The following is a 21,469-nucleotide window of genomic DNA, read 5'->3' on the forward strand; positions in this document are numbered from 1 at the left end:
AAACAGCATGCCTCTTTATACACAATTATGTTTTCAAATGTAGCTTAATGTTGTCAATATTCAAATGATAATTAATGATGGCATATGTTTTGTATAACATTTGCCACATTTCTTTCCAATCATGCTTTAAAGCCAAATATGTCGTTCTTTCCAATGACAAAAAACAACATAAAATTTTTTAATGTTTTGTCATGTTTTATGTTTCTCTTAAAGCAGGGTTAGATGTTATCAGGGGGTCGGGGGCAAAATGCCAGCAGAATTAATATGCACCCAAAATTCAAAATGTGGTGGAAAAATTGCCCTAGTATGAGTTATTTTTATAATTAGCCTAGGTGGATTTAACTTCATATTTAAAAATATATAACTTATATAAAGGGGATGCCAGTTTGAAGAATACCATTTGGTGGCATAGGAACCATTATACTTTTTACCTTTTAATGGTCTTCTGCAATGTTTGAGGCATATTTATTTTTTCATGCTTTAATGTTGGCCTAATTTCAGTTACATTTACATTTTAGGCTATGTAGTTTGAAATATTTTTTATTTTTTAGATTTTTATTGTAGTAACCACTCAGCTGTAGGCCTCTGTGGAAATGCATATTTAAAAAAAAATGTTGCAAATAAAACCATCGTCCACAACCTCTGTAGTTTTAACTTATTTTAATATATAAATTCAGTGAAATCATCAAACGTTTGTATGACTTGCCAGTGACTTGTGACCCAAGCTACGACTTGACTTGACTTGCTTGACATAAAGCAGTGACTTGACTTGACTTGACTTGCTTTTCTCAAAATTGACTTGGACTTGCTTGAGACTTGAAGGTTAAAGACTTGAGACTTGCTTGTGACTTGCACATGTGTGACTTACTCCCACCTCTGCACCAGACCCTCCGGAGGGTTTCAGGAGTTTCACAATTTGCTCCAGGAGGTAGGTTTGGTGGACCTAACGGTGAGGATGCTGACGAGGACAGCGTAGGCCGTATAAGCCTCGGCCTCGAGTGGTCGCTGCATGACGAGCCCGCGCTGTACAGCCCGGCGCGAGGTTCACCTTCGCCCGCACCTAATCTGTCATTTATTTTTGTTTTGATAATGGAGCCAGCCTCCAAAAGTGAAACCTGTCCTGTGATTTTTTTTTAAAAGTTTTTATACACTAAATTGTGTTTGTTGTCTTTACATTAGATTAATAAAGTTTCATATAATCTAGAATAGATATGGAATAAATAGTATTCAATAAAAAATGAGTAGGCTATCTCTCATATTGAAATCGAGTTTTTATGTGAAAGATTTGCTTTGTTGTGCATTTTAGTCATATTACAAAATAATTTATTGAGGCCAAACATAAAATAACATTATAAACTGTCACTTCACCACGTGACAGCAGCAGCAAGCAGGCTCCTGATTGGTTAACGCGGCGCGAATTGACGCAGAAGTTCAGATTTTTCAACTCGGGCGGCAGACGCGAATTCGCGTCAAACGCGTGAATGCACAAAAAGCACTAATAAAATCATTCGCGCGTAACGCGCTTAACGCGCCAGACGCTCAATTCGCGCCATTCGCGCGAACTTGACGCGCGAATGAGGCGTATTTGCGTCTACCGCGCCGCGCTCTACGCCTCATTCGCGCCGCAGATTGACTTAACATTGAAATCACTCGCGCCTGACGCGCTATTCGCGTGCGGTGTGAACGCACCATAACGGGGCCGGGGAGACTACAGGACTATCAGCCGCTTCTAGTGGGGAAACTGTTGCATGTTGGTGAATAAGGATACCCTGTAACAGAAACCGCGGAGTTCATCCGCCTGAAAAACAGGCGTTCAGGTGATCTGTTGATTTATTTTGGTTCATTAGAATGAAGAGGCCATTTCAGGGGTTTTCACACACACACACACACACACACACACACACACACACACACACACACACACACAAGTAAAAAAGTACGCTGGTAGTCCGTGTAGCCTACTTTTTGATAGTTCATTGTTTTTCAATTTGAAATGAAATAAGCAAAAACGAGAAAACGCGCCTTTATTTGTTTAAAAAACCAACAACAAAAAAACGAGATTTTCGTTTATATATAGCCTATATATATATAGGGTAGAGTGGGGGAAAACACCCCCCTTAAGGAAAATGTGACATTACATTTGGGCAGGCTGGGAATTTACTATAATAAACTTATAAGGGAGCATCTACATGCTCTTAAGAACAAAACAAAGACAGTCACTTTTTCTTTATTATATAGACTCCAAACTGCTTATTAGTTTAACTTCATGCCTGTTATAGCAAATGACATTACATCAAATGTAAGAGCAGAATGTAATTTATGCAAACCTTAAAGAACCAAGGTACCTTACCATATGCACAATGAGTGAAACCTATGTTTTTGTCATACACATTTGCCACAGCTTTTCATTAGAACACTATACATTTTAAAGTTTAACTTGAAGTTGCATCAATTACTACATCAAAACCAGGTCATCTCTCAATTCCCATTCTGTACAAGTTTTATGAGTTTAACAGAAATTCATTTCCTGCAGCAAAAAAACAGTCCTGCGAGCAAAATCCTGTACAATGATCTTCGGAGTAAAAGCCCAGCAGTTCCCCTCGTCTTCCTCTTCCCCTATACCCTGGTGGATAGGACTTGAAAAGCTCCAAGCATTCCGAGTATTCCCTGATGCTGTAGATCTGTCTGAATTCTTCACAGTAGTCCTGAGAGAAAATCTTACAGTTGACCACACCTTAAAATGTAAAGACAAAATACAGAAAAGATATAAGTGTGGAGTTTAAATGTCACATACCACAAATTTCAATCCAAGAAATGTGCATTGAACAGGAAAAAAACATCTTACTGTCTAGCCAGGCAAAGCTAGACGAAAACTTTCATTTGTGACCACATCCCTAAACCATCTGCACACCAGTGAAAGGGTCAAATATGCAGAATCCCCAGTTGCTAAAACAACTTCCTTGAGGATCTCGGAAATTATTTCATGGGGAAGCTGTTGAAACAAAAAAACATTTTTATTTTGTTCTTTGGATATAAATGTTGTTGACAAAAATATAAACCCTGGTTCAGACAAACCTGATAAATTGTGGTCATAACTGCATGCTCTGAATAAAATAAGAAATAAATAGATTAATATTCTCTTATAACGATAATATTAAAATAAATATCCATTTAAAGCTCCAACACACAACATTTTTTTTTTTTAAACCAAGCACTGATGTTTTACAATAAGTGATACATTGATCCTAATTATTCTGTGTCAGGATTGCATTAGTGACATTCAGTAACATCTGTATATTTTTAGTCAACGAATGTAAATGTCTGCGCTGATAATGGCCCTGTCCCAAATGGTACCCTTAGCAGTAGTGGTCTTCCTATGTCTTCCTTCCTCCGCACTTTCGCAATGCAATGCTGCTTTGACTGTCGGGAAAAGTCTGCTGCGGAGCTCGCATCAGTGTGGGCTCAGCAAAAGTGTGCATCAAGGGCACACTGCTGTCTGAAAGTGAGTTGAGCTAAAATGTTTTTAAATGTCTTTAATGCTGATGTTAACTGATAGATATATATAAAATAATTCATGGTGCTGACTCTCTGTCCAGGCTCAGATAAACCCCATCTTTGCATTTGACCACTCAAGCCCTAGTTGGCCCCGTTTTGTACCAAGGTATTCAGTGGACCAGAAACCCTTGGCTGTCGGCCCCGAGGAAGCCCCAATGAGGCACGATCAAGCCCCAGAAGTGGCAGTGGAAACATGGCTATTGGGCGACCAATATAGTACATAATCTATCAAATTTCATATCTGAACAACTTTGTAGCTGTAACAATTATAAAATTATTAGTTCTTAATGAATGTATGTGCACAATAAATTACCTGCTTTGTCTGAATCTCCCCGAAGACATTGCCTTTTGTATGGTTGAGCGCTAAAAGAACAAATGACAAGAGGTAGGTAGGTACATTGGTAGATCTAGTACATATATAGTAATGTTTAATGTAGGAAACATGCAAACAGCTACATACATTTGCAGAGTGAAGTTATCCAGTACAAGAGCACACCACCACCTCCTGATCAGGGGCATGTCATCCAGATTTTTTAAATAATAATAATAATAATAATATACACAATAATTATGGATGTCTGTTTATTTAACTTGAAGGATGTAATGAGGTAATGACATACCTCTGTGAAATCAAATCGGAGCCCCAAAGCCATGTATAGAGTGTACTGTTACAATTCACAAAGTGCAAGAAAATGAGCAGGGTATAACTTACAATAATTAACTACAATAACAATTAAAATTGAACCTACCATCAGTATGTAGATCCCACAGTTGTTCCCACCTGCCTGCTTCGGTATTCCCTGTGGTTTGGATTAAAACAAGTACATACATTTACCTTCACAGATTTCCATCACATCAGCACACATTATACTTTGTGTAATGAAATAGACTTTTGTTTGCATTTAAATGAAATGTTTTACTTCAAATGTAATCGCAGTTTTCTCTGTCCACTCTCGGGTGTCAATGAGTTTTGCAATGCTCCTGTAAAAAAAAAAAATATATATATATATATATATGTTTAGAGATGAAGTCCTTAATATCTGTGGTTTGTTGATGCATAACTGTTTATGCACTAAAAATTCCAGTGAACACAAAATATAAGGTAATGAACAAAATGGTGGAAATAAAAAAAGATTACAGTTTAAAACAGAACCACTGTAATCTCTGAACACATGCTGAACATTTCTAAAACCTGAAAGTCTCAATGTATGGTCCAAATGCTGCTTGTTGAATAGAATCGAGAAAATACATATCTCTTGTCTTTGGTTTCATAATCTGTAAAATGCACAAGCAATGCTGTACACAAACATCTCTGTAATGTTTTTTATGTAATGAATGGTAATTCAAGTAAATTCAACAGCACATTGTTTAGTACACATCAGATTATCCTTTAGATTATTGGATATTGCTTAAATTACAACTTACTGTTAACTTAGTTCTCATATAAATTCTAATACTTACACACAGCAGCCAGTGGCCAGGTACCCAAGCTGGCAGAGCCACAAGGTCTGTCTGGCTGACATTAGCCTAAAATTTATGTAGAAACATATCAGAGCCTAGGAACTATAATGTTCTTTATATTCAGCTATAGTAAAATCTTTCACCGAACTCACCGGAAGGGACAACTCTGGGAAACAAGAGAGTGGTGGAAGCCAGGTTGCTACGACGTAGGAATTAGCAACATACACACTGATATCCTGTAATGAAGAAACAATTATCAGATGCATACAAATGTATCCGGTTTTCAATAAAATCTTCGAGATTGCTACCTTACCCTGCGGAAAGCGATGTGCTCGATGATTCGTAGGCAACAGTTCAAAATCAAATTTTTTTTTTATAAAAACAAATAAAATCAGTTCTCATCAATCTCATTTTACAAATAAAAAAATATTTAACCGTTGCTTCAACTCCTTCTGACAATCCTAAGGACAAAAAATCGGAACGCAGCAGCACAGTGGACCCCACAGAAACAGTACGTTCCTTTGGGTCACTGTTAGGCTCCAATACACTTACAACCTGAAAAATAAAATGAAAAAGCATGAACTAAGATCATGTTTTAAGAATTTTAGCATGGCCACTGCAAACTAATGACTACCATTTTCTGAAGATGTTCCGGTAATGGTTGGCCCCAAACTGCTTTATCCGGAAGCATGTCCTCCACTGCCCAGAAGGGCTTGTGGCTTGTCACACTGTGATGTGTGCTCTTCAAATGGTGCCTTAAAAAAAGGAAAACAACATGAATTATCACTTCATCTCAATCAAAGATGTCTTAACTTTTTACCAAAACTGCACCTTCATACCTGATATTTGACTGCATGCTGCAGGATCAACAGTGTTGGAGGATTGAGGATTCACGGCTGCACCTAAAACACACAAGCATATACATACACATTTATTTACATATACACACATATACACACACACACACACACACACACACACACACACACACACACACATATATATAAACAAGCATACACACAGCGATAATACATTACCCAAAATTATCTTTCCATTGCAATCAAACTGTAATTCAGTGTAAATTCATCTGTAAATTTTCTTAACTGCTTCACAACCGTATTGTTCCGTGCAACATTTTTATGGTGCAAAATATTTCTTGCAAGGAATATGTGGGATGATGGTTTCATGATGTTGAGGAAGTAGTTCTTTTTCTTCATATCTGAAAAGAGTTGCTCAGCTGTCTGACTGTTTATTTTTCCTGCAAGCTCCGGGACAAGGCCAGTCTTTCTCAAGGAATCCCTAAGATCCTTACTGTTGTTCTGATGGAACACATCAGACAAGACATAATGGTCACATGAACCAGTAACAGGATGACCATCTTGATCAGCTGGTTCTTTCCTGTGGTTAAGCCATGGCAAACTGACTTTCAAGTCATTTTCTGATGCCTTCTTGATATTTTCTTCAGATGGTTGCAGTAATCGACCCTCAAAAGGATTAAATAATTTCTTTGAACGATGGTTTGCATATGAGGCTAGTCCCCTTGGGTAGTCGTCACTGTAAAACCTAACATTGAAAGTCACTAAACGAAATGAGTTCATTTAACTTTTTTTTTTTTTTTAAGTTGAATATAAAATGTTCAAGTTACATGTAGGCTACTCAAAAATGATTGAATAAACCAATACTAAATTATGAATTTTGAAATTATGAGTGAGTTTGACTCAATATATATATATATATATATAAGTTCACAGTAGGCTACTTACAATAGCCTACTAGTATAAATTTTTTAACTTAAACGGTTTGCGGCAATCCGTTTCCTCAATCGGTTTGAGTTGAGTTAACTTTTGGGTTTTACAGTGACACAGTAAAATTGGGAACATGTTTCCATGAAAGCAGGAGATCAGCATAATCACGAGGGCTCTCTGCTCTGATGTTAAATTTCACAGAGTACACAACCCCACAAGTGCAGGTTATAACAGCCCAGCCACCTAAGTGAAAGACATGTCAATTCATAATCCATGAATACTCAATATGTCAATCTTTATACATTTTTATAATTAGAGATCTTAAGATTGACAAAAATCACATCGCCTCAATTTGAACAGCAAAATGATTATGTAAACAAGAACTGTTATATCAATACTTTTATGCCACCCTAATACATAACTGTACAGTCTGACTTACCAGATGCACCCCACACTTTTTCAAAAACCTTGTTGTATTTGACATCCTCTCTTTTAGTCGGATAATTAAATCCATTTTAGAACCTTTGTGATCTATTCCACATCCCATACAAAGGGCCCTTATTTCCTCAACCTAGCCAAATAGAAAAATGATAACAAAATTATTACACATCATGACAGAATAAAACATCTCAATTAAAATATTGTTGTGATGAAACAAACCATACCCGGAGATTAAGCAGCTCATCTGCAAGCCTTTCTTCTGTAAGTGGAACATCATCCTCAGATGAGTCTTGTGACACATGAAGCTTAGCGTACTCTGTGTTGAGAACGATGTTGCATGATCTGGTATGAATACCAATCCATGGCGCCCAAAAGCTGTAGCTTGGGGGCACAACGAAGGGGTTCCTCATCCCACCTAATAATTAAAGAGAAAGAAGTTAAACTGCGGTTAAAGAAAGAAACTTAGGTAAAAGGCTGTATATCTGAAAAGTGATGCGAGACATACTTGTATAAAAACCTCGGCTTATCATCTCTACTGTTACTGCCTCCCAAAACTTCTCACTATCCACGTAGCCATCATAATTTGGTGGAGGGGGGTCAATTTCACTCACTACAATCAATTAATAAAATGAAACAAAGACTATAGTATTTCAAAGTAGGATATATTTAGATTACATTAATTTACATTTCAATTTATGCATGAATGCAATTTATGCCCATGAAATGATAGGATTATGAGAATGTAAAAAATAAAAAAAACTTTACAATGTGGATGTGATTGGATAAATATATTTTGTGAATAAATTAAGAAACTATAGTTATAAATAAACATTTAAATATATTCAAACTATAATGTTTAAACATACCAGGCATGCCAAAGGCTCCCTTTTTGTGGAGATCCATGACGACTACACTTGGGTAGTGCCCACAAGTGACACAATTGTAATGATAATCCAGTTCTGTCATAGCCTCAAAGTGCAAATAGGCTTGTAAAACAAGTTCATTTTTAGCAAAAGGCCCACCTTCAATTGAATGTAATGTTTCCATTACCCTACTTACTGCCGTACTATTCTGGAATTAAACAAGTTAAAAAATACATTGAATTAATGAAATGTTGAATGAAAAAAAACAGCGACTTTAAAAGTTCATAGGAAAACAACGCATTGGGATTATGACATACCTGTACTGAGTTTCTTAGGAACATGCACAAATGCAATGACAAAAGAATGTGGTCATTGAAATTATGTATTCCATCTGACCACTCTTGGTACCTATATACCATTTCACAGCGTGGGCACTGTCTGTAGTAAGTAGATATGCCTAAAGAAGTAAATAAATGCATGAATCTCAAATATTCATAAAAATATCTGAAAGCACATCTTAATGTAATATTACAATAATCAATCATACCTTGGATTACACCAGAAAATGTCACTATCTTGGCATCTTTTGTAATGAGTCTTGGATCACTTAAGCTTTCAGCTGTGCACTTGGTACATTTTAATTCTGTGGGCACCAGATGCCTTGGAAGGCACTGGTTGGACTTTATATCTCTGGAATGATCTAGTAATGTCTTGGGAAGCTCACTGGGAAGTTTTTTGTGTGCCATCATGTAGTACATCATTTCTTTGATGTTTGAGTCAGATGGTGGATAGCTGCTGTTGGCATCTTTTTTTCCTTCAGGTGATTCAGGAGGAACTTCCTCCACACTTTTCACCTTCTTGAACAACTCTTTCTGATGGTGAAAGAGATGCCACTTTGAAACAGCCTTGTGAATACAAGATTTCCTTGGCATTGAGCAAGGGCAGTACCAAGAGTTTTTTTTAACATCATTCGAGACCATTACTCTGCCAAGTCTGCTGTAATATGAGCGTTTTTTTTTCAAACACAGACACATGCAATTTGTTGAGTTGGTCTCCAATTTGTACAGACACTGACAATGGAACTCCTTCGGCCAGAGTTTCCTTCTTCAGATCAATTAACTGGTGTTTCCTTGCATCTCCAAACCACTTCTGGTCAACCATCATACACAATGTTTCTTCTGCAAGATCAGTCTGTATTTGACCAACACGTGGACAATAGGATAAAGACTGCAAGTGGTCACACTCAAATGGCAGAATACCACTTCTATGGGCAAAGTCTCTGGTAACACAGCACTCATCCAATTCACACTCAGACCTTTGTGACTCTCCCCAGGTATTTTTCAGGACATGGATTGGAGTGGATGCACCATGGAAAGACTTTTCAACAGCAAAAATTCAATTTTTGCCATCAACACACTGGCATCTTAAATACCTTTTGGATGATACAGTCTCCCTGCATTCAGTGTGTCGTCTTTGGATGTGCTTTCTTAAGTTGTTTTTTAATAATGTCAAATTACAGTGCACACACACAACTGTATTAGGCTTCACATTAGCAGTCCTCAGACATTAAACACAAAGTTAACATAATTAACTTTTAGCAAGCTGAATGGGATAAGGAGAAGAAATGTAGACACTTATACAATATATACAAATATATCTCAAGTAGCAAACATAGTTTTCTAAACAGACAAGAAGAGGTTTGGTTTACAATACTGAGAATTGGCCATACTGGTTTAAATAACAGCTTACACGTTGTACACAAACATCCATCTGGAAAATGTGAGATTTGTGGAGTGAGAGAGGATGTAGATCATGTTCTTTTAAGGTGCATAAGATTCTCCAGACAAAGATAAAAAATGAAGCGGGAAGTGAATGCAGTCAAAAAAGCCTTTTCTTTAGAAACATTATTATGTGAGACTAGATCAGAAAACATCACTAATGCTATGATAACATTTATCAAATAAACAAAATTAGCAAATAGGATTTAATTATTATTATTATTATTTATTATTATTATTATTATTATTATTAATTTATTTATTATATCCATTTGATATCCAGATGGCGTTAATACACTTTAACTGTAAACTGCCATAAAAACTGACAGAAGAAGGAGAAGAAGAACTGCGAACCGCCCCCTAAAAAAATAAAAATAAAAATAAAAGGGTGGAAGAGACGGGGAGAGAGACGGATGATTGCTGATCATACGAGAGTTCTGTATGGGGAGTTTAAGCCTATAATAGCATAACCACTGAATAAGTGTGGTATACTTACAAGTTAGGTGTAATAAGTGTTGTGAAGACTGGTTAATTTTGTTTGAGTATGTTTATTCGCTGTTTAAGAGTTTAATTCAAGATATATATATCCTTCAGATCCTGCTTCTAATCGCAGCATAAAGCTTCTTTCGTTATTGTTTGTGACTGAAAGCGAGAAACCAGACGGCTAACTGGTTATTGACTGCAAACATTAACTTTAGTTTAGTTTATTCGTGGATGAGACCGAGAAACTCTGGAGTCTGGACCAGGCCGCACTCAATATCGCACCCCGCAGTCACCGAGGAGAGAAGCGCGCAGCCCCTCTGCAGACTAAAGGCCATTGCACACTGAGTCCGAAATTTTCGTATGCGTTTTTTCGTGTTCGTCAGCAGTAAAATTCGTCACGCACAGAAACCTTGCACACTGAGTCCGATGCGTATTTATTAAACCTTTGCGGAAAAAAACGCAAAAAATACTAAATGGATTCGTCAAGCAGTGAGGATGAATTTGTTGCCCTCTTTCTTCTTAAAAAGAGAAAAAGAAAGAGGAAATATTGGGTCCATTATTTGCGAGTTGCGAAATTATCCCAAACGATTCAAAATTTACCTCAGAATGTCAGTGGAACAGTTTGATGCTTTGATAGCGATACTGGAGCTACATATTAAAAAGAAGACCACCTGAACAGAAACTGGCAGTATGTCTATGGACGGACACACACACACGCGGCCGGCAGAAGCGCTGGGCAGACAGAACAGCTGTATACAGGTTATATTTTATTCAGTGTCTTTGTAATCCGCATTTTGTTTTTCATACGGTACTTGTGCTGCGAGACGAAGTGTATCAACTTGTCAGACGTCATTCTGGATTTTGTCGTTCGCTTGTACAGTGGCTCTGACTTTTCATAACGTGAGGTCAAATTTTTTTTTTAACGTGCGAAAATTTCGGATGCGAATTTCGGACTCAAGGCCATTGCACACTGAGTCCGAAATTCGCATCCGAAATTTTCGCACGTTAAAAAAAAAATTCGACCTCACGTTATGTCAATCATGCTTGCACACTGTCTACGAAACTTTCGTCCGTAAAAAAAAAAATCGGATTGGGTTCGATTTTCTGCGTTTTTCGCATCCACAGCCAGTGTTTTGTGAGGTTTTTGAAAATTCAGAGCCACCGTACAAGCGAACGACAAAATCCAGAATGACGTCTGACAAGTTGAACAATGACGTTACACTTCGTCTCGCAGCACAAGTACTGTATGAAAAACAAAATGCGGATTACAAAGACACTGAATAAAATATAACCTGTATTCAGCTGTTCTGAGTGTCTGCCCAGCGCTTCTGCCGGCCGCGTGTGTGTGTCCGTCCATAGACATACTGCCAGTTTCTGTTCAGGATCGACTGGTTCACGGATATTGGTGGTCTTCTTTTTAATATGTGGCTCCAGTAGGCTATCGCTATCAAAGCATCAAACTGTTCCACTGACATTCTGAGGTAAATTTTGAATCGTTTGGGATAATTTCGCAAACTCCTTGATAAGGAGGTGAAACTCTCCTTCCTCTCGGCGCAATCTCAGGATTGGATGGACCCAATATTTCCTCTTTCTTTTTCTCTTTTTAAGAAGAAAGAGGGCAACAAATTCATCCTCACTGCTTGACGAATCCATTTAGTATTTTTTGCGTTTTTTTTCCGCAAAGGTTTAATAAATACGCATCGGACTCAGTGTGCAAGGTTTCTGTGCGTGACGAATTTTACTGCTGACGAACACGAAAAAACGCATACGAAAATTTCGGACTCAGTGTGCAATGGCCTTCAGTGTGCAATGGCCTTAAAGGCCATTGCACACTGAGTCCGAAATTTTCGTATGCGTTTTTTCGTGTTCGTCAGCAGTAAAATTCTCGCACGTTAAAAAAAAAAAATCGACCTCATGTTATGTCAATCACGCTTGCACACTGTCTACGAAACTTTCGTCCGTAATAAAAAAAATCGGATCGGGTTCGATTTTCTGCATTTTCGTCTCGCAGCACAAGTAACGTTACTGTATGAAAAACAAAATGCGGATTACAAAGACACTGAATAAAATATAACCTGTATACAGCTGTTCTGTCTGCCCAGCGCTTCTGCCGGCCGCGCGCGTGTGTGTGTGTGTGTCCGTCCATAGACATGCCAGTCTCTGTTCAGGATCGACTGGTTCACGGAAATTGGTGGTCTTCTTTTTAATATGTGGCTCAAGTATCGCTAGCAAAGCATCAAACTGTTCCACTGACATTCTGAGGTAAATTTTGAATCGCTCGGGATAATTTCGCAACTCCTTGATAAGGAGGTGAAACTCTCCCTCCTCTCGGCGCAATCTCAGGATTGGATGGACCCAATATTTCCTCTTTCTTTTTCTCTTTTTAAGAAGAAAAAGAAGGGCAACAAAATCATCCTCACTGCTTGACGAATTCATTTTGTATTTGTTGCGTTTTTTTCCGCAAAGGTTTAATAAATACGCATCGGACTCAGTGTGCAAGGTTTCTGTGCGTGACGTATTTTAAGGCTGACGAACACGAAAAAACGCATACGAAAATTTCGGACTCAGTGTGCAATGGCCTTAACGGGGCGTGTCCACTGGAACGGAGCGAGGGAAGCGGAGCGTTTAATTAATTCCTATGGAAGTCGAATGCGCAGTGCATTGTGGGATTGACAGCGGACCGGAGAAAGCGTTGAGAGCGTCAAAAGGTTGGCCAGTTCTCCACTTTATGCAAATATCAAGGGAAAAACGCGGTCGGCAGCCGTTTGCTGTGAGGTTAGGGATGTGACGTCTGTCTTGAGAGTTTAAAAATATGCAAAATGCGCCGGAGTTTATGCTGGATTTAGTGCGTAAATCATTTTGTTTACAAATTAGACGCTTGCAGTTATATATATATATATATGTTAAATATTTCATTTTGGATGTGTTCATTGTGATTATATTGGCTGGTTTTATAAAAGTTTATACAATGAAAGGATATCTTTTCTTGGTGCATTTGGAAACAAAGCTTGTCTATTTCTAAATGTAATCGCGTGCATCTCTAATGATGATACTGTGTTGAAAAAAACAAAACAAAAAAACTATCAGATTAAACACACTCGTAACAGACACATGTCACGAATCACACACAAAAGAGAGAGATCCAAGTGCAGTTAATTTATTGGGGTAATCCATACTCACAATCAGTTCAGGCAAATGGTCAAAATCCAATAAGTCAATCCAAGAACATAAAACAAGAACAGGCAGCAAACAGGAACAGAAGTGTGAGGACATTAAACAAGGACTCCGTGACAAACACTGAAACTGACAGGGTATATATACACAAGTGCTAAACGAGGTGACGAGAAACAGCTGAACACAATGAACACTCAGTGACAGACAGGATCATGGGAAATGTAGTAACAGAGTGTAGGACACCGTGCGGGAAGAGGACCTCTAGTGGACACCCAGGGAACACAAACCAGACACTGTGACATAACCCCCCCGCTACGGAGCGGCTACCAGACGCTCCAAGACAAACAAAACAAGAGTCCAGGCGGGAGGTGAAATGGTGGAGGATCAGGGGGCGGGATGGGGGGCCAGGTCCATGGAGGGGAACAGGAATAGGGGGGAACAGCTTAGCCAGCAGCCAGGGTGAAGCAGACAGTCCATCTGGCAGCCAGGGCGGAGACGACAGTTCATCTGGCGGCCAGGGTGGAGACTTTCCCTCGGGCGGCCAGGGCGGAGACTTTCCCTCGGTCCCCTCGGGCGGCCAGGGCGGAGACTTTCCCTCGGTCTCCTCGGGCGGCCAGGGCGGAGACTTTCCCTCGGTCTCCTCGGGCGGCCTGGGCGGAGACTTTCCCTCGGGCGGCCAGGGCGGAGACTTTCCCTCGGGCGGCCAGGGCGGAGACTCTCCCTCGGGCGGCCAGGGCGGAGACTCTCCCTCGGGCGGCCAGGGCGGAGACTCTCCCTCGGGCGGCCAGGGCGGAGACTCTCCCTCGGGCGGCCAGGGCGGAGACTCTCCCTCGGGCGGCCAGGGCGGAGACTCTCCCTCGGGCGGCCAGGGCGGAGACTCTCCCTCGGGCGGCCAGGGCGGAGACTCTCCCTCGGGCGGCCAGGGCGGAGACTCTCCCTCGGGCGGCCAGGGCGGAGACTCTCCCTCGGGCGGCCAGGGCGGAGACTCTCCCTCGGGCGGCCACGGCGGTGAAGACCCCTCGGGCGGCCACGGCGGTGAAGACCCCTCGGGCGGCCACGGCGCAGGAACTGGAACAGACACCAACGGCTCAGGAACTGGAACTGGCACCAACGGCTCAGGCACTGGAACTGGTACCACCGGAACTGGCACTGGAACTGGCACCACCGGAACTGGCACTGGAACTGGCACCACCGACTCGGGCACTGGAACTGGCACCACCGACTCGGGCACTGGAACTGGCACCACCGACTCGGGCACTGGAACTGGCACCACCGTGCGGCTCGGGCACTGGAACTGGCACCACCGGCTCGGGCACTGGAACTGGCACCACCGGCTCGGGCACTGGAACTGGCACCACCGGCTCGGGCACTGGAACTGGCACCACCGGCTCAGGAACAGACACCACCGGCTCAGGAACAGACACCACCGGCTCAGGCTCAGAAACAGACACCACCGGCTCAGGCTCAGGAACAGACACCACCGGCTCAGGAACAGACATCTCAGGCTCAGGCTCAGGAACAGACACCACCGGCTCAGGAACAGACACCACCGGCTCAGAAACAGACACCACCGGCTCAGGCTCAGGAACAGACACCACCGGCTCAGGCTCAGGAACAGACACCACCGGCTCAGGCTCAGGAACAGACACAGGCTCGACGGCGGCCATCTTGTCAGGGGACACCTGCTCGGCAGGCGTGACGTGAAAAGGCTCGGCGGCGGCCATCTTGTCCGAAGACAAAGGCTCGGCAGGCGTGACGTGAACAGGCTCGGCGGCGGCCATCTTGTCCGAAGACACAGGCTCGGCAGGCGTGACGTGAACAGGCTCGGCAGCGGCCATCTTGTCCGAAGACACAAGCTCGGCAGGCGTGACGTGAACAGGCTCGGCGGCGGCCATCTTGTCCGAAGACACAGGCTCGGTAGGCGTGACGTGAACAGGCTCGGCGGCGGCGGCCATCTTGTCCGAAGACATAGGCTCATGAACAGTGTCTGGATCGGCAGACGTCCTGTGCTTCCTCCACGCCTGCAGTACCGCCACTGCATAAAAAAGGAAGACCACTCTCTTGGCCGTGGAAGGACTGATGGTGGGCGGCTCCGAGACGATCTCAGGGATGACAGTGGGCTGCTCGGAGGGGACGGCCTCCGGGCCATTGGGGAGGCAGGAAGTCTTCCTCCTCCTCCTCCGCCTCCGGACCACCGGAATCGAGACCACCAAACCCGGGACCACCGAACCCGGGACCACCGGAACTGGGACCACCGGACTCGGGACCACCGGCACTGGGACCACCGGAACTGGGACCACCGGAACTGGGACCACCGGGACAGTCACGGAGGGAGTCTTCCTTCTCCTCCTCCGTTTCGGGACCACCGGAACTGGGACCACTGGAGGCGGGACTGGAGTATCCCACTGACTCCGATGCTCAAGGTATCTGGTAAAACCCCAAAAGTCCAAGACTTCCAGACCCTTCATTTCCCACCCCGGCAATGGGTCATCAAGACAGGTATTAAAAATTTCTTTGAATGCTGCCTCATTGTATCCCATTCCTCTCGAGAGCGTCCAAAATGACTGAGCTATGCAACCCACCGGCAGGCCCTGCTGACGAAAGCTCATCAAATTTTGGACACGCCCCATCCTCTCTTTCTCAGTGGTAGGAGGGAGGATACGGAACCCCATCATGCTGGATCTCTTAGGTGATGGAGTCCTTCTGTCACGAATCACACACAAAAGAGAGAGATCCAAGTGCAGTTAATTTATTGGGGTAATCCGTACTCACAATCAGTTCAGGCAAATGGTCAAAATCCAATAAGTCAATCCAAGAACATAAAACAAGAACAGGCAGCAAACAGGAACAGAAGTGTGAGGACATTAAACAAGGACTCCGTGACAAACACTGAAACTGACAGGGTATATATACACAAGTGCTAAACGAGGTGACGAGAAACAGCTGAACACAATGAACACTCAGTGACAGACAGGATCATGGGAAATGTAGTAACAGAGTGTAGGACACCGTGCGGGAAGAGGACCTCTAGTGGACACCCAGGGAACACAAACCAGACACTGTGACAACACACCCCAAAGCGGAGGGGTTATTGCGTTGCCAGCGGCAATGAGCGGAGTGGACACGCCCCGTTTATTTATTTATTTATTTATTTATTTATACAGGTAAGTTGACTGAGAACGAGTTCTCATTTACAGCAACGACCTGTGTGGGAGTCACAAAAAAAAAAAAGAGAAATACAGCCAGAAGTGCAATATACAGTAAAACAAGCTAAATAAATTAAAAGCAATTAAAAAGAGAGCAAAAACAATCACAGGAAACAAACACAATCAGTAATAAAATGATCCTTAAGCAGACGTCTAAAATGGCGTAAAGGCATCAGATCATCCAGTTTAAAAGTACATTGTAATTCATTCCAAGTGTGAGGGGCAGAAAAACTGAAAGCAGATCTACACTGTAAAAAAATTCCCCGTTAATTTACAGTAAACTACAGGCAGCTAGATTTACCTGTAGAATGCTGTAATTTTACAGTGGACCTGCTGTAATCTGAAACAACAGTTTATTACTGTAAAAATTTTCCCGTTAATTTACAGTAAACTACAGGCAGCTAGATTTACCTGTAGAATGCTGTAATCTGAAGTTACAGTTTATTACTGTAAAAAATATTACAGTACTGTGCTGTAGAAAATATAGGCTGCACAGTATAATACTGTCAGGTGTTCGGCTGCATATACACAAACTGTGCATTACTATAAAGTGTATTAAAGTACTCTAAAATGTGATCTTTACATTGTAACACTACTAGAATCTGACAATTTAAAATTTGCATTCTAAAATAAAAAACACTGAAAATTGCTTGCAAACAAATGACTCAAACAAAAGATTACCTTAAAACATGCTTTTATTAAAGCTAATACCTTTAAGAACAACACAACACTAGATAAACTTTTAGATTTATTCTCATAAAACATTAGATAGACTTTTACCATATGCCTTAAAACAGGCATACATAATTACATATACATACATAAATACATTACCTATTCATAAAATACTCTTAAGTACTCTTAAATACTCTTAAGTCAGGCTTCAGTGAACACTAGCCAATTATTTTATATCAAAACAAATAGTTTATAAAATATATATCAGCATTTTATACTTTTGGACTGATGGTTAAAGTCTTTTTCTGCACAGTTTTCCCAGTTATTTTACACACCTCTTTTCTCTGTGCAGCTTTGGTTCTCTTTTCCGGATTTATTCGAATAAAGTATCTGAAAAATAAGAGGAGAAATTTTTCAATTAAAATGATTTGCAGTGTATAATTTTGATTATCTAAAAATTTCTAACCAAAAACTACTGGATAATTCACTGAAGACTTGGAATTAACTGCGGAGATCATACAGAGTACATTTATAGTCAGTAGATTCTAGCATGATGCACATAAATATGAATCTTATCCTGATAAACGAAAGTTATGTGTCAGTCTGGAGTGTTAGCTTTGTTTTAGAGAAACAAAATGCAGACATGTCTAATATGACATACTTACCAAGAAGGATCAAACAAGGAGACACAGGCAAACATTTTCTCAAGGTCAGCAGGTTTGGCAGACATCTATTGGTAAAGAAAACAATTTAAGATGACTGACAGTATTTGTATCTGCAAATTAAAAATTAAAAACTTAATGTGCTACTTGTTGCTTATATTCTACAGAGGCAATAGGCCTAACATATTCAGAATATGAATGGTTTATGTAAAAATTATAATTTTCTCATTTACTTACCCTTATGCAGATTTAAACTCTAATGATGAAAAAGATGATATTTTAATGGAAAAGCAATGTCTGTTTGTCCCTACAATGGAAAAGAAGAGAATCGGGATCAATAATGGGGAACACCATTAGTCATAGTAAATGAAAGATAAAACTAGCCTAATTTATACGGGTCACTTGTTTCAATTTGTTTCACCATACATCTAGCGATTGGAGTCCAGTTTTTGATGCTTTGGTCTCATATCTTTGATATTACATGAAACAACTGGTGACTTAGATTAAAGGGATAGTTCACCCAAAAATTTTAATTAGCCCATGATTTACTCACCCTGCAGTCATCCTAGGAGTATATGACATTTTTCTTTTAGACGATTACAATTATAGTTATATAAAAAAAAAATGTCCTGGCTCTTCCAAGCTTTATAATGGGAGTGAATGGCAAGTCCATACAAGTGCATCTATCCATCATAAAAGTGTCCCAAACTGCTTTGAGGGGTTAATAGAGGCCTTCTGAAGCGAAGTGATGCATTGGTGTAAGAAAAATATCCATATTTATAAATTTCTAGACTAAAATAACTAGTTTCCGCCATGCGGCCATACGCATCGATTTACGGCGAAAGTTGTTTGTTTGTTCAGCCCTGTTTGTTTGAACTGGCATAAGTCGACTTGCGTATAGACATCTGCCGGAAGCTAGTTATTTAAGTCGATAAAGTTTTAAATATGAACATTTTTCTTACAATAATGCAACACTTTGCTTCAAAAGGCATTTATTAACCCCCCCGGAGCCATTTGGGACACTTTTATGATGGATAGATGGACTTCGATGGACTTAAAAAAAATGGTGCCCATTCACTCCCATTATAAAACTTGGAAGAGCCAGGACATTTTTTTATATAACTCTTGATTGTATTTGTCTGAAAGAATAATGTCATATACACCTAGGATGGCTTCAGGGTGAGTAAATCATGGGCTAATTTTCATTTTTGGGTGAACTATTATTTTAATGGTACTGTACCTTTACGTTCCTTTTTGAGCTTGAAGGTTTGGTCCCCATTCGTCTTCCATTGTTTGGGCAAACAGACATCATTTCTCCATAACAATATCTTAATTTTTCCTCCAAGAGAAAGAGACAACATAAGTAACAAGTAAATGATGAGAGAACTACAATTTTTAGGTGAACAACTATACAGGTGTTAATAGAACAAGCAACAGGCAAACTCACAGTTCTTTAAAGAATGAGTCCTTGCTTCTCTACAAAGTTAGCCTTCAGGAGTTTATCTATAATGACAAGGTGAACATAATGTAAAGAAGAGATACCTAAAAAAAAAGAAAAATTAAAAAGAAAAATCTGAAAATTATCGACATTCCATCCATCGATCTGTTATGCTGCTATTTCTGCAGCGGTTTGAACATGCACGTTCACAGTAATCACGCAAGATTTATGAATTTTGATCATACCTCACCTATCTTTTGCTTCAATATAGATTGGGACATGTGTCCGTTGCATAAACTGTGCATGACGGTAGCAAATACAAACCAAATGCAGTCTGAGTACATGCTAACGAGCTCACAGGCATATGCTATCGTTTTACTCGGTTACTTTTCCATGATTAAAACACGCTATCCTGTCATCTAATTACACTTCACTGGATATTTATACTGTATGTTAATATTTAGATGTAGGCCTACTTGGTAACTTACATATCAAATCAAAGAGTACTGGTAGTTGCAAATAACAGCAGCAGATAATTGACGGTTTGAATCTCACGTAAAAAAATGTAACCACATAAGAAAAAAATAACACAATTTCACTCGGATTTTTACTCGGATAAGTTAAGGAAAATGTGCAAGTTGAATAAAAGTTGCTTACCCGTTTGAATGTGATGTGATGACAGTCTGTACAATGGGCTAACTTTCCTGTGGTATCTTCCGGATTAAAACAAAGTCGCTTCATCAGACTTAAATCACAAAAACATCACTGGATGTTTAATATTTATAAGTAATAGGTAGTTTACGTATAAAATAATACTAGGCAGAGCTGCAAAATGACCTCATGCAGATAAACTAAAATGTCTTCCTAAACTCATGTGCATGGAAAAATATGGTATTATACTGTTAAATAACAGTGTCATAATGTTGCTGGTCAACACGCAATTTGAAGCGACCAAGTTTTCCCATAATGCACTGCAAAAAACAGTAACTTGCAGTTATTACATGAAAACAGCATTTTGCTGTTAAATTTTCATGTAAATTTACAGGAATTTTTTACAGTGTACCCAATTCAGAGGAGATCTTTGGGATCTGTAGTAATAGCCATCCATGAGCTCTGGTCTGATAACCAGACCTTCTAACAGCTAAAAGTGAATTAATATAAAATGGTAGTTTGTGCAAAAGAGCTTTGTACACAAAAAGTGCAAAATGCATTTCTCTACGAGATTTTAAGGGCAGCCAATTTACTTTCTGATAAAGTGTGCAATGATGGGTACTAAACCTGTCCCCTGTAATAAAACGAATGGCACTATGATATACAGCATCGAGAGGTTTTAGAACAGAAGCAGAGGCATGCATATAGACTGTGTCTCCATAATCAATGATAGGTAAAAAAGTGGATTCAACTATTTGTTTTCTATTATTTAGAGTCAAACAAGATTTATTTCTATAAAAGAAACCCACTCTAACTCTTAGTTTCTTTACCAACTCATCAACATGCGTTTTAAAGGAGAGCCTGTCATCAATCCAAATCCCCAAATATTTATAAACATAAACACGGTCAATAGAGGCACCATCCAATGTGGAAAAACATAAATCATCACCTATTTTCTGTTGTTTATTTGAAAAAAGCATATACTTGGTTTTGCCTACGTTAACTACCAGATTCAATTCAACAAAGACCTTCTGTATAGCTGTAAAGGCAGATTGTAGCTCAAAATGGGTCTGGTCAGCTGTAGGGGCAATAGCATAAATAACTGTATCATCAGCATAGAGGTGGAGTTGACGACTTTTTTATAGCTGAACCAATATTGTTGATATAAATAGAAAAAAGAACTGGACCTAAAATTGATCCCTGTGGAACACCCTTCAAAAGCTCAAGAAAACCTGATTTGACACCATCAGTGGAAACACACTGTGTTGTATTTGTCAGATAATTTTCAAACCATCTGCAGGCCGCCAAGTCTAGTCCAATTGATGACAGTCTATTTA

At 40.1% G+C, this 21,469-nt stretch overlaps 1 protein-coding gene across 1 annotated transcript in view; it reads left to right on the top strand.

Annotated features, from left to right (window-relative positions):
• The first annotated feature begins 1,759 nt into the window (after window positions 1-1,759).
• The window catches only part of LOC311295350 (protein NLRC3-like), a 46,596-nt gene continuing 26,886 nt past the window's right edge, over window positions 1,760-21,469 (top strand). Inside the window, exon 1 of the mRNA XM_084416681.1 lies at window positions 1,760-1,817. The gene's annotated coding sequence lies outside the window, so the exon portion shown is untranslated. The remainder of the gene's footprint in view (window positions 1,818-21,469) is intronic.

This window comes from Rutilus rutilus, assembly GCF_951802725.1.
Source record: "Rutilus rutilus genome assembly, chromosome: 8".
In the NCBI taxonomy this organism is placed as follows: domain Eukaryota; kingdom Metazoa; phylum Chordata; class Actinopteri; order Cypriniformes; family Leuciscidae; genus Rutilus; species Rutilus rutilus.